The 13,713-nt window shown below is 42.9% G+C and overlaps 1 protein-coding gene across 1 annotated transcript in view; it reads right to left on the bottom strand.

The window, feature by feature from the left end:
* greb1l (GREB1 like retinoic acid receptor coactivator) overlaps positions 1–7,051 on the bottom strand; it is a 43,838-nt gene extending 36,787 nt beyond the window's left edge. The window contains exons 1-2 of the mRNA XM_090225401.1: positions 6,703–7,051; positions 1,338–1,457 (exon numbers count right to left, since the gene is read on the bottom strand). The gene's annotated coding sequence lies outside the window, so the exon portion shown is untranslated. The remainder of the gene's footprint in view (positions 1–1,337; positions 1,458–6,702) is intronic.
* Between the last annotated feature and the right edge of the window lie 6,662 nt (positions 7,052–13,713).

Raw genomic sequence — 13,713 nt, forward strand, 5'->3', positions numbered from 1 at the left:
GCTTTGGCAAGGTACACATGTTTCCCATGCCAATAAAGCCCTTTGACTTGAGAGAGGTAGAGAGGGGGTGGGATATGGCCAGCCAAGGCAGACAAAGGACAAGATTAAGTGTGGTGCCTGATTGTGCTTTGACAGAGATAAGCAGCTTAACATAAAGAAGCTACAGTATTTCTCCCTCAGCTGACGGGTGGATGGATGGAGAAAGGTAGAAAGAGAGAGAGAGAACTACCCACGGTGTGTTTAAAGAGGTGGCGGAGCCTGGTGAAGGCATCCACATGCTTCCCATATATTATGACAACATTTTGTGACGTTTTTGTTCGTTTTGGTCTTCGGCTGTTCGTGCACAAGTCACTTTTTTCTCGAAGTTGGTAGCCGAAGTCGGTTTCATGCAAATTTTTTCACTTGAGAAATACTGCACCAAACATCTTAATTAGTTTAAGAATTCTCGGCAGAAACATGACAAATTAATTCAGCCTGGTTTCAGCGTCTCAAAATAGACAAACAGTAATGTTGCCGCTTTTTTCAAATTTTTCACAAAAAAGTCTTCCAGGTCAATTCGAGAGCCCAGAGCAGCAGAGAACAGATTTGTCCTTAAACCTCACAAAGTGAAGCCATAGTGGTGACCTCATAAAGCTGACACATGGGAGAGGTGGAGAGGTGAACACAGACGAGACCCTTCAACACGTGCTCCATCACAACAAAGCCACACCGGGACAAAGGTGGCCTAATGGATGTGGCTGGAGCAGGAGAGAGATAGAGGAATTGGTGGTCAGGAGTTATTTCAGGCGTGATTTCATTTGACGTAATTCTGTTTGATGAATGATGAAATAGTGTCTGATCTGTGTTTTCAGGTAGTGACAGAATCATGTTTGGAGAAGTGAAGTGACTGAGATCTCAATTTTCTCAGCGGCAACTGGAAGCTGACCAGAAAACCGGTCTCAGATTCTTCCACAGATTCCTGAGCCTGGGTGGCCATAATGGCCATATTGCAAGAATCTAACCCCCGGGCAGAATTAAGGTCTGGTCCTGTGACAAGCTTGCAAATTCCAGGAGGCCATATGGGAGGGAAAAAAATAGGGCTTGTTCATTAGGAATTAAATTGAAGAAAATTGACATTTTGTGAAATGGGGAGGTACCATCTGAACTTGTCCAATAAGAAATGCTCGTTATGGTTTTACGTTTTGACAAGTTTTGCTACGGTGTGTCCTAAGGAACAAGACCCTCCTTTCTCTCTTTATACATCTTTCCCATTCGGACTTTACCTCGCTTTCCCGACACGGCTTTAAAACATGATAATCTCATGTATTATCACGTCATTTTGGCGTAGCTGACCTTACCTTGTGTAATTGTTCCCAGGTGTGAAGGGATGTGTTCTCCTCTACTACATGATGGGTCAGAAGAACCACTGTGTCGAAACGTCCTGCAGTGACATCCCCCTCAGCAGCACTGTTCTAGACCTAAAGAGAGCGGTTAGATGAATGCATGAGATTAACAGAATGCATCTTCACCCAAGGATCCAAATGAACAGACATATGGAATACAGGACACATATTGTATAATAGGCTAAAGGTTTATAGTTGGCTAATTGTCTGAAACTGATGAGCACTAAGGAAGACGATCATGCCACACTGGTGTATTAAAAGGCGAGAGCGTCGAATCAGGCTTTGATACCGTTAATATACTGTATGCAAGGAGAAGAGTTTGCTGCAAATAACACACGATAGGCCTGCAGCACCTTTCATCTCAAGATATCAAATCAAACCCAATATTTAAAAAATCCAATTGAAAGGAAACTCGAGGTTGAAAGACGCACAAATGCTTTTAAATAGTCAGTCCAACTATTCCACACAACATGTCTGACCATGAAAATGAATGGCTGCACTTAGAGCAATGAGAGAGGCCACTCAAAAGTTAAGAGGAGCAGATTGCACAAAACCATGACATATGTAGTGACCGTTGGTGGTGAACAGGGGTTATGTGATACGGTAGCCTCTGGGTATTTTTGTAAAACACACTAGAGTGTTAGGGTTTGTAATCATACACACACACACACACACACACACACACACACACACGTGTGCGCACACTCACACGCAAACTGTATATGGGCGCTCACACGTACACATTAGAGGTCGACCGATTATGATTTTTCAACGCCGATACCGATTATTGGAGGACCAAAAAAAGCCAATACCGATTAATCAGACATTTTTGGGGGGTTTGTTTGTAATAATGGCAATTACAACAATACTGAAAGAACACTTATTTTAACTTAATATAATACATCAATAAAATCAATTTAGCCTCAAATAAATAATTAAACATGTTCAATTTGGTTTAAATAATGCAAAAACAAAGTGTTGGAGAAGAAAGTAAAAGTGCAATATGTGCCATGTAAGAAAGCTAACGTTTAAGTTCCTTGCTCAGAACATGAGGACATATGAAAGCTGGTGGTTCCTTTTAACATGAGACTTCAATATTCCCAGGTAAGAAGTTTTAGGTTGTAGTTATTATAGGAATTATAGGACTATTTCCCTCTATACCATTTGTATTTCATATACCTTTGACTATTGAATGTTCTTATAGGCACTTTAGTATTGCCAGCGTAACAGTATAGCTTCCGTCCCTCTCCTCGCCCCTGCCTGGGCTCGAACAAGGAACACATCGACAACAGCCACCCTCGAAGCATCGTTACCCATCGCTCCACAAAAGCCGCGGCCCCTGCAGAGCAAGGGGAACAACTACTCCAAGTCTCAGAGCGAGTGCCGTCACAGATTGAAACGATCGGTGAAACGAAAGTGCTGTTTGAATGAATGCTTACAATCCTGCTGCTGCCTACCACCGCTCAGTCAGACTGCTCTATCAAATGTCAAATCGTAGACTTAATTATAACATAACACACATAAATACGAGCCTTAGGTCATTAATATGGTCGAATCCAGAAACTATCATTTCGAAAACGAAAACGTTTATTCTTTCAGTGAAATACGGAACCGTTCTGTGTTTTATCTAACGGGTGGTATCCCTAAGTCTAAATATAGATGTTACATTGCACAACCTTCAATGTTATGTCATAATTATGTACAATTCTGGCAAATTAATTAGTCTTTGATAGGAATAAATGGACTTCACACAGTTCGCAACGAGCCAGGCGGCCCAAACTGCTGCAGATACCCTGACTGCTTGCACGGAACGCAAGAGAGGTGACACAATTTCCCTAATTATAAAAAATTAATGTTAGCAGGCAATATTAACTAAATAGGCAGGTTTAAAATATATATACTTGTGTATTGATTTTAAAGAAAGGCATTGATGTTTATGGTTAGGTTTGGTGCAACGACAGTGCTAAATCATCACCTGTTTGGCGAAGTAGGCTGTGATTCGATGAGAAAGGCACTTCATCGATTATATGCAACGCAGGACACGCTAGATAAACTAGGAATATCATCAACCATGTGTAGTTAACTAGTGATTATGTGAAGATAGATTGTTTTTTATAAGTTTAATGCTACCTAGCAACTTACCTTGGCTTCTTGCTGCCCTCGCGTAACAGGTAGTCAGCCTGCCATGCAGGCTCCTTGTGGAGTGCAATGTAAGGCAGGTGGTTAGAGCGTTGGACTAGTAACCGGAAGGTTGCAAAAACAAATCCCTGAGCTGACAAGGTAAAAATCTGTCATTCTGCACCTGAACAAGGCAGTTAACCCACCGTTCCTAGGCCGTCATTGAAAATAAGAATGTGTTCTTAACTGACTTACCTAGTTAAATAAAGGTGTAAAATAATAATAATCGGACAAATCGGTGTCCAAAAATACTTTTGTTATGAAAACTTGATATCGGCCCTAATTAATCGGCCATTCCGATTAATCGGTCGACCTCTAGTACACACACACACACACACACACACACACACACACACACACACACACACACACACACACACACACACACACTACCAACTACTAAAAACTGGTACAGATATAAGGTCTTGATTTGACCAGTTTCTCACAGCAGAAAAATAATCCTGCAGCAACAGGAAATTTGAATTTTGGTGTGGATTATAATTCGTGGAATTTTTGGAGGCGTTAATAAATGTTTATTTTTATTTTTATTAAGTCTGACATTTTAAAGTGGAAATTTCAAACTTTAGAAGCCTTTTTAAACTTGAATACACAACACATTTGCACTTCCTACTTTGCAGGACATTTCCTGCAACAACAGGGTGATCAAATTAAGATCCTACATCTGTACTTCCACTTTGAGCCCAAGCATTGTTTACCCACTCCTAGACCTTATACAACTAAGCTGATACAAAGTTCCCTTCAAAACATTGACTGTCACAAGAATGCTCCCTGTCACCATCCGGTAATGCATGGTCCTTGTTATGCAGTTTTTGGGACCTAGTGTCCCTAATTTGCCCCTGCCTGAGGTCTGGGGCCCAAGTCCTCGCGCTGGCATTACATGCACACTGATTTGTCCTGTTAACCACATTGAAGTAGTTAACTTTGTGAATGATTAGCCTCACACTGATAGGACTAATCAAACTACAGAGCTACATGGTCAATGGGAGGGACAAGGGGATAAGGGAGGTCATGCAAATTCCATACCATCCAGGTCAGACAGTGCTAGAACTTTAACCGGAACGCTGCATGAGCGTAGGGAACATTCTCTTTAGTACAGACTGAACATCCAAATCTTCCTTCACTTCTAGATGCACGCTTTAAGGGCCCTCTAGGCAGCGAACTCTGCAACCACAGTAATATAACCCATTCTATGAGACATTCTTATCACACTGGCCTATCAGTAGGCCTAGACTACACATCACTCTTAACATAACCCTGTATCTATGTCCATGATCACAGGGTCACTATCAACGGCATTGACCCCCCCCCACCTGGCCAGAGTGTTGAAATAGTTTTGTGGCTGCCAAATCAAATGAAGTTTATGTGTCATATGCACAAGAAACACATGGTGTACTCAGTACAATGCTTACTCTCAACTAAATGTGACAACAATAAGAAAAGGTAAAAAACAAAAAAAGTACTAATAATAACAATAATCTAGGACACTGCAGATGGCCGGTGAGATGTGCCTGACCCATCGGAGCCGTAAATCTAGACATACTCAGGCACAGCCTCGGGCGCCTAACGGCTGGGATCCTGTTCTTCTGGTAATGACATTTTAGGGTCCTTTCAGCATGACATGCTGGTAGGGAATTTTGCCCGAGGGGTGTAAGGAGGGAATTTAAGGCGGTGGCCGCAGAGGTACACACGCACAAAACACACACACACACACATACAAACGCACACACACAAACACCCACATGTGCACACAGACAGCACTCCGTGCATGCGTATGCATGAAATAGCTAACTCGTTGTTGATGAACGATGCGAAAACAGAGGTCCTATTTTAGAGTGATGTGGATTTAAATTCTAAGAAATGTTAGAGATTTAACTCCAAGAACACTGTGAGCTTAGCCTTGCCCCCCAACCCTCCCTGTCTTCTCTCTCCCTCCCTCCTTCCCCCCCTCTCTCTGTTTCCCCCACCCCACGCCACTCCACTCCACTCCCCTTTTTTTTGTTTCTTCCTTCATCTGCATAATGACGTTACACTCCTGACAATGGAGGGATAGAGGCAGGATAGAGAGGGATTACATCAACTTCCCCTTGGTCACAACCTGTTTCAGACCCACTCCCGGAACCTTTCCTTCAAGGGCAACACTACAGCGTTGAAGTCAGCCAAGGGTTTCACGTTAAGAAATCTAACTTGCTACTGTATCCACATACGTGCACATAGGCACTGGCACAAATAGACGTGTGTGTGTGTGTGTGTGTGTGTGTGTGTGTGCGCGTGAGCACACGCACGCCACACACAAACACACGTTGAAAAGAGAGGAGGGAAGAAAAGGGAAAGCCGGGGTAGATGCAGAAAAAAACTTGACACTGTCCAGGTGATCCTGAACATGCTTTTTCTACAACACATAGTGATATAATGGTCTAAAATGATTTAGATCATCCAGAACATGGTAAAAAGACGACCACTGACTATCTCTTTACTTGATTATTGAAACATTCACACAAGCTTTTGCCAGTCATCATTACTGGAAATAGATCATGATAAAACAGACTACCTTAGTCATTTGAGTAAATGGATTACATATCTTAAGTAAATGGATTACATATCTTAAGTAAATGGATTACATATCTTATTATTCACAGAAATACAGGAACAATGACTGTAGGCTACACTCCTAGAAAAAAAAAGGTGCTATCTGGGACCGAAAAGGTTTATTTGGCTGTACCCGTAGGAGAACCCTTTGAAGAACCCTTTTGATACCAGGTAGAACCCTATTGGGTTCCATGTAGAACCCATTTCCCCAGAGGGTTCTACATGGAAGCCAAAAGAGTTCTGACTGGGACCAAATAGGGTTCTACCTGGAACCAAAAAGAGTTCTCCTATGGGGACAACCACATAACCCTTTTGGAACCCTTTTTACTAAGAGGGTACTGTCAACATTAGAAATCCGATGGATGAGGACAAGAGTACACATCAGTATAGCAGAAGAGAGGGGGATGGGGGTTATGCAAAAAAGGACTAACATTTCCAGGTCCCTTAAATTAGGTGCTAAGAGCTGAGCCATCAACATAATGTTGGTGGAAATCCAGCAAAGTGCCAGAGTAAACAATGTAAAATGCTTCCATACCTTCCAAGGGTTCTCCACCAGCCAGACAGCACTTCGATAACACAAACAACAACATAAAACGCTCCAAAACCAAACACTAAATTCCACCATGCAAAAATAAATAAATCACAAAGTCACGAATTATAGTCCATTTTGGGTGATAGGTATGTCCTAACGAAGAGGAAAAGAGTGAGGAAATATCCAAGGAGACGTAGGGCTGATTAATTCTCATCTGGTGTGTCCCCAAGTCATCAGCAGCTCCTTGGTAATTAAACTCCACGACAGTATGGACAGCAAATACTCCTCCTTCCTCCAGTACAGCAGAACCCCTCTCTCTCTGAGTCAAGCACACACACACCCAAGCACACACACCCTCCCCCAGTCCCCTTGTCCCTCCCCTATGTTGTGCCATTTGCTGTGTGTGGAGTGAATTCTCTGGGGCCTCATTCATCTTAGCCCCTCTGACCCCCTGTAGTGACAGATGCTCTTGGAGGGCCGTCCTGCCTGGCCAGGAAACAAAGACATTGGGCAACATCCCCTCCTGCCACACGGTTACACCACCCCGACACGCGTGACCATCAGCATTTAACATGCCAACAACACAGGAGGAAACCCTGACTCAGCAGGATGACACACTGGAGAAATAGAACTACTATCCCTATGCAGTTCTTAGATTACCAAAGAAGAAGAAACAAATCTAGTCAAAATCAACCCCCCCACTACTCTTTCTTTACTTTCACCCCTGTCTCTCCCTCTCTCTCTCTCTGCCACTCCCTTCCTTTTTATTAGGGCCAATTTAGAGATAGCGCAAACCCAACCACTGGCAAAATAGGGACAAGAAGAATGTCAGGTCAGCTCTGTGCATTTTGTCCCTCTTGGCCGGGCTGGGACCCTGGCCCTACAGAACAGACTACAGGCCTGGGACTGGGTTGGAGACTGGGATGGACCCCTGACTGTTTTTTTTTTGTTTTTACCCCCGCTATAAATACCAAGGGCTCATCTGGCCAAAATAAATAAACTGGGGATCCACCTTCCGTCACCACAAATCAACAGGCGCTGGGTGGACAGATGTCAAGGATTATAGTGTCATTATAGCCTGGCTGGCTGGTCAAATGCCTCGTCATTACTAACACTGGGCCAATGGAGCGCTGGGGTGACAGATTTTACGGAAACTAAGAAATGCATGATATGACTTTACATCCTTTTGGGTTTATTCCGTGAAAATAAATAAAATTACGTCACATCATGGCTAATATACTGTACATGTAGAGACGTTTCCCTAAGTGCATAAACAACATAACAACAGAACACTGTATTTTTGTTCAATGATATAGGAACTTTGGAGACTTTTTGGGGACTAATCAATTCACCTTCTCCTTCACCAGTGTTTCCCTCACACAGAATGTTCTAACTAGGCTTTTGAACATTTTAGGTTCTCACAACAACACATTTGTAATGTTGAAATCAGATCCCGACCTATTGTCTGAGTATAAACCCCCCCCCCCCCCCTCTACAGATCCACTGCCGATAGAGCAAAGAGTTGTTGTGTGTCAGTGACATTCACATCTCCACTTTCATATGACATTGAACGCTAAATCTAAGCAGCTAACTGACTGCCAAATCATTCCTTGCACACAATGCCTGGTTCCTGTTTTGGCTGCAATCACAAAATAGTCTTCGTTAATCATTTACGCTGGCCTCGTCCATGGAGTGACCAGTTAAAAGGTTACTATGCATAAAAACATTTCCCAAAGAAGCCTGTCATCCCTATGTCTGGGTCTTGTTTTTCTTTTTCTATGTTTAAGTAAAGTTGCTGAGAATTTCTCTAGCAAACTAAGAAAATTGCCAAGTCAACACACAGCTACTTGGCAGTAGAAAAGACACATTCCACTCCATACTTTGCCACGGACCTTTTTAACACTTTGTCTTCCATTGATATTTGACCTCATGTGGATGTGCCAATGACAACATTATTATTCTCACTCTTAAATCCAACATTAGGGAGACTTAAAACAACCTCAAAAGAGCTATACAATATATTCACGATAACACCATACGTCGCTCGTCTCCTTCACCTGCAACCTTCTATTCAACAGTCCATTCTTAGAAAAAGGACAAGCCTGAGTAAGCCAGTCGGTGAGCCATTCATAACAATCTTAACAATACTTTACAAAAATATTGGATCCGGAATATGGATTCATAACATAATTATGTTATCCTGGATCATTCAAGAGAAATAAACAGACAGATGAAACATCAAGTCAGAGGATGTTGATCACGACCATATTGTTTAATTGTAATTCTTTCATTTTCATCTTTGCATAGCCAGGCAAGCAGTGTGGCTGACTGACTGCCTTAGTCTTCAGTTCATTACAGCAGATCTAGTCAACAGTTGGTTTAATCTGTCCGTATAACTCTTCTCACCTCCTCACCAATGGTTATAGTATGCTGGCCACAGGCGGTGTGTGAGACAGCTATAAACCGGGGCATTAGCCAATCAGGGCTCCATTACTCCTCACCACTCATTCATCATACACACATCGCGCATTCTATGCTGAACGTGGAGGTTCGTGTCCATTGCATTATTATACGACACAGCGTCTGTCTGTCTGTATGGACTCTATAGGCTCCCGGGGGTAGTCCATTTGATACAGTTGGAGTAAAGAATGAAAGAAAGAGATGACTTGTGCCCTAAGAGGAGACGAGCAACTTTAGTAAACATTACAGTTTCCTGTCTGAGGTAAATCAACATATGACCACTCGAAAACTCCCCAAATAAGCTCATTTGGTACAGACCCGCACTAGCAGCAAGTTCAACCTGGGAAGAGGAGTCTCACGGTGTGATTAATCTCCCCCAGTTCCCAGCAGTAGCTCCCTCCCTCCCTGACTTTGACACATCAGCCACGTTTAAATAGACCCGTTTGAAACGAAGATAATGAGTAAACCCAGCAGTTTCTTTGGCCTCAAAAGAGCCCTATGTGGGAAAACAAAAGAGCCTGGGTCTGAATGCTGGCCCTGTGGCCCTCCCTCCACCCATCCCTCACCACTGTATTGAGGGCCAGCCAAAGGGCCTGACAAAGGGGAAGTGGCCCTTCCACCCTCCACTGCCACCTGAGGAAAGATGGGTCACGTGACAGGGTGACTAGAGGACAGGGGGAAGGGAGAGGGGGGATAGGGGACTGGGGGTCTCCTATCCCCTGTTGTCTTTAGATTCCAAGGGGGACAGGAGATGGTTGCCTCCATTCCTCCTCTTGTCTTCTGGATTCCCAGGGGGAAAGCTGCTTTGTCTTAGCTCAGCACTGACTCAGCTTCATTGGGTTGAATTGAGCACATTGCAGCTTTGACCGACTCCAATGACCGACTCCAATGACCGACTCCAATGACCGACTCATTATTACACCAGACAGGTGTTGCGATACTTAATTGATACAAGTATAACATGTTCAAAAGCATATGTTCAGGAAAAAAACGTGTAACAATTTCAGACTCAAGGGAACGTGAACCGCACTATTGACTGCGTGCCGAGGTCAAAACATACATTCAGACCTATACATTTAGACCTGATGTAAACTATGTGGAGAGGGTCATTTTAAAACAACAAAAAAACATCAAAATGAAGATACACTGAAACAGAGTCAATGACTATGGAAGTAAAATGTCATAGTAGAATTGCGTGAGATGAGGGATCAGTATCAGGTGTGTAGGAGAGAAAGGAGAGCCGAGGTGTTAAACGGGACAGTGTGTCTGAAGACTTACAATAAGAAAACAAACCTGCTGCATGCATAAACAAGATGGCAAAACAACAACAACACAACCCCAATGTGAAAAGTCCCTCACCGAGCCCCATTGCACCTTCGTCTCTCCCATGTTGGTTACCTCCACGGTGTGAGGTGTGACACTGTCACTTACTAGCCTGGGTGGCAGCTTGTCCCCCTGCTATAATCCCCCCCCCCCCTTCCCCCCAGGCTGAGCCAAGCCACACAAACAAAAGGCAGTGAGCAGCAGCATTCCAGATGAATGCCATAGCTGATGTCGGCAGCAGCAGAACAGAGAAAATAAAAGAGAGCTCAACCAGGCCAGGGCCAGGAAAGTGGAACAAGAGCCTGGGGCTGTAAGGGTGGTGGGTGGTGGGGTGGATTAGCCAGTGGGGACTATAAAGGGGAGTGAACTAGGGTTTAAGGCCTGTTGTGACAGAGGAGCTGGGGAAGGGCTGATGGGGGGCTGGGGGGAGGCGGACAAAAGGAGCATTTGGGCAGATGAAGAAGTCATCATCATTAAGCCACTGGAAGTTTACTGTCCAGTTATAAAAGTCATTTCAAAATTAGGAGGTTAGGGGGTGCGTGTGAAAGGGGAGAAGGGCTCAGAGTGCCTGAGAAGGCCTGGGGGCGTGGCAGATGAGAGCTGTGGCCTGTGGTTGTGAGGGACTCTGTGGGACTGGGGGGCCAATTCATTAGGGGCACAGCCCAGCCTTTGTGTTTGCACCAGGTTGATTGGAGTGCTGACCTTGCCTTGCCTCCCAGCCTTCCCTGCACACTCTGCTCTGGCCCAGTGGAGGATGAGTATAAGGGCAAGGCATTTAACCTTCAACTAAATCCCAGCCTCAACCACAGCAGACAAAGGTCAGCATCATTTATTAACAAAGACTTGCTTAAACAGCTGCTATTAGGACACTATAGATGCTATATAAACTGATACACAGAGTTGGAAAACTCTGTTCTGTCTCCTAAGGATTTGTTGCCAGCTCTAGTTGAAAAGTCGATAATTCCTTTGCATGACAGAAAAAAAACATTGAAGCTTTTCACACTGTTCACCATAAAGCGGGAGACAGGGCAAATTCTAGGCAGCTAAATCAACAAAAATATTTAAGTTAACAACATTTACTTAGATACACATGGTCTTAAAAATTAGGTGTAAGATAGAGGTGTAGGATCTTCATTTGATCACCTTATTGCAGGAAATGTAAAACTTGCAGCGTATTTGAGGTTTAAAAAGGCTTCTAAAGACCTAAGTTTCCATTACAAAAAATGTATCAACGCATACAAAAATGCAGATTCATTATAATCCACATTCTAAATTCACATTTCCTGTTGCTGCAGGATACGTTTTCTGCTGTAGTAAACTGGCTCAAATCAAGATTCTTCATCTGTACCACACTTGCCCCATCTTAGTTTTACTATGTTAAAGAGCGACTGCCCCTAAAATGCAACTTCTCATTTTGAAAATGGCCTATGTGGCATCGATATCAGTCAGAAACATTTATTGTAGTGTCAAAATTGACTATAAAGTGTAAATAGGATAATGTGGGTCATAAAGTCAGTCTCGTCCAAAACAGAGATTTGCGAGATGATAGGAAAAAAGGATATGTCATGGAATGAAGGTTTTCCTTGGGTTGGGTTTATTTTAATCCTGCCCACATGCCCACAGCTGGTAGTGTAACAGTTTAGCTTGCGTCCCTCTCCTCACCTCTACCTGGGCTCGAACCAGGGACACTCTGCACACATCGACGACAGCCACCCTCGAAGCATCGTTACCCATCGCTCCACAAAAGCCACGGCCCTTGCAGAGCAAGGGGAACAACTACTTCAAGGTCTCCAATTGAAACGCTATTAGCGTGCACCCCACCTACTAGCTAGCCATTTCACATTGGTTACACTCACCCCCCTTTTGACCTCCTCCTTTTCCGCAGCAACCAGTGATCCGGGTCACGGCACCAATGTAACATGCAATGGTCAATTTGGTTGACATTGGATATCCCTATGGGGCTAGTTAGGGACCATCAGTAAATTACACAATGTACATAAGACAATATAAAAAAAGGTTAATAGCTCAAAGTTTCAATGACTTAAAAACCTCAAATCAACTATAAATTGTAGTTATTCAAATGCCAATATTGAAAGCATTCAATGAGACAACTAAAATATGTGCAACATCCAATGTCAGGGCTATCCAATGTCCAATGTCAAACCAACTTTGCCAAGGTCACACACCAGCTGGCTGAAGCTAATTGCCGAAAGAAGTTGGCTAACACTAGCTAGCCTAGGTGACTTCAAGACATAATACCTTGATAGACTTTTTCACGTTATCTGGAAGGGTGAGTTACTGTAACTGTACTGTTTTGCCAGAGAGAATGTACAAACGCTTGCCATGTTCGAACACACACAAGAGACACCCACATTAACCCCCCCCCCAGACAATTCTTGAATCACATGGCCGCTGCATTACTTAATGAAAAACAAGGCCAAATCAGGAAGTTCAGCCCTTTTTAAATGTGAAGAAAAAAATATATAGAACATTTTCACTAAGTGTTGTTCTTTTTAAATTTTATTTGAGGCCTGGAGGACAAACTCAATCAATGTGGGGAATTACTGATAATTTACAAAGCTCGCTGAGAAGGCCTAATAAAATTGAAGCCCTACGAGTGAACCCGCTCTGCAGTTTACAACACTGCTCAGCCAAGGTTGAACACCAGTCCAACTAGCTGAACAAGAAAAGGACATAGAACCTTTGGCCCTTGGAATATTTTTATGTTTACGGAGTTATTCTGAGCTGCCATATTGAAAGTAAACAATAAATTCCAGTTTACCCATCTCTCCTTAGTAATGGTTATTACATAGGCCCGAAAATATACAGAAATAACAAGAGAAACAATTATAATTATAATTCAAAAATGTTCAATTAAATTACAAGAATATTTTTTTACATTTTCTTGAAAGGACATGCTTGTCCTTTTTCTACTGTCAACAGCTCTACTATAGTAAGCCTACTACTGTAAAAACTAACACTACATGATATGTCAAAGTACTATTGCTGCATCTACTATACAGTGTTATTAGTAAGACTCATAAGTTCTTCAAATTTAACCCAAACAAATAAAACAACTTTTTTTAAATTTTATTATAATAATATAAACCTCTCCTTCCTGTACAAACTCACTGGTACCTATCTAATCACTCCTCTCACATAACAGAAGACGACAGGAAAAAAAGGAACATAGCTCAGTTACTCACTGTAATGGTTTGTGCACCCCGATAG

Source organism: Oncorhynchus mykiss, chromosome 28, assembly GCF_057628025.1.
Source record: "Oncorhynchus mykiss isolate SJ-2025 chromosome 28, ASM5762802v1, whole genome shotgun sequence".
NCBI classification, from domain to species: Eukaryota; Metazoa; Chordata; class Actinopteri; order Salmoniformes; family Salmonidae; genus Oncorhynchus; species Oncorhynchus mykiss.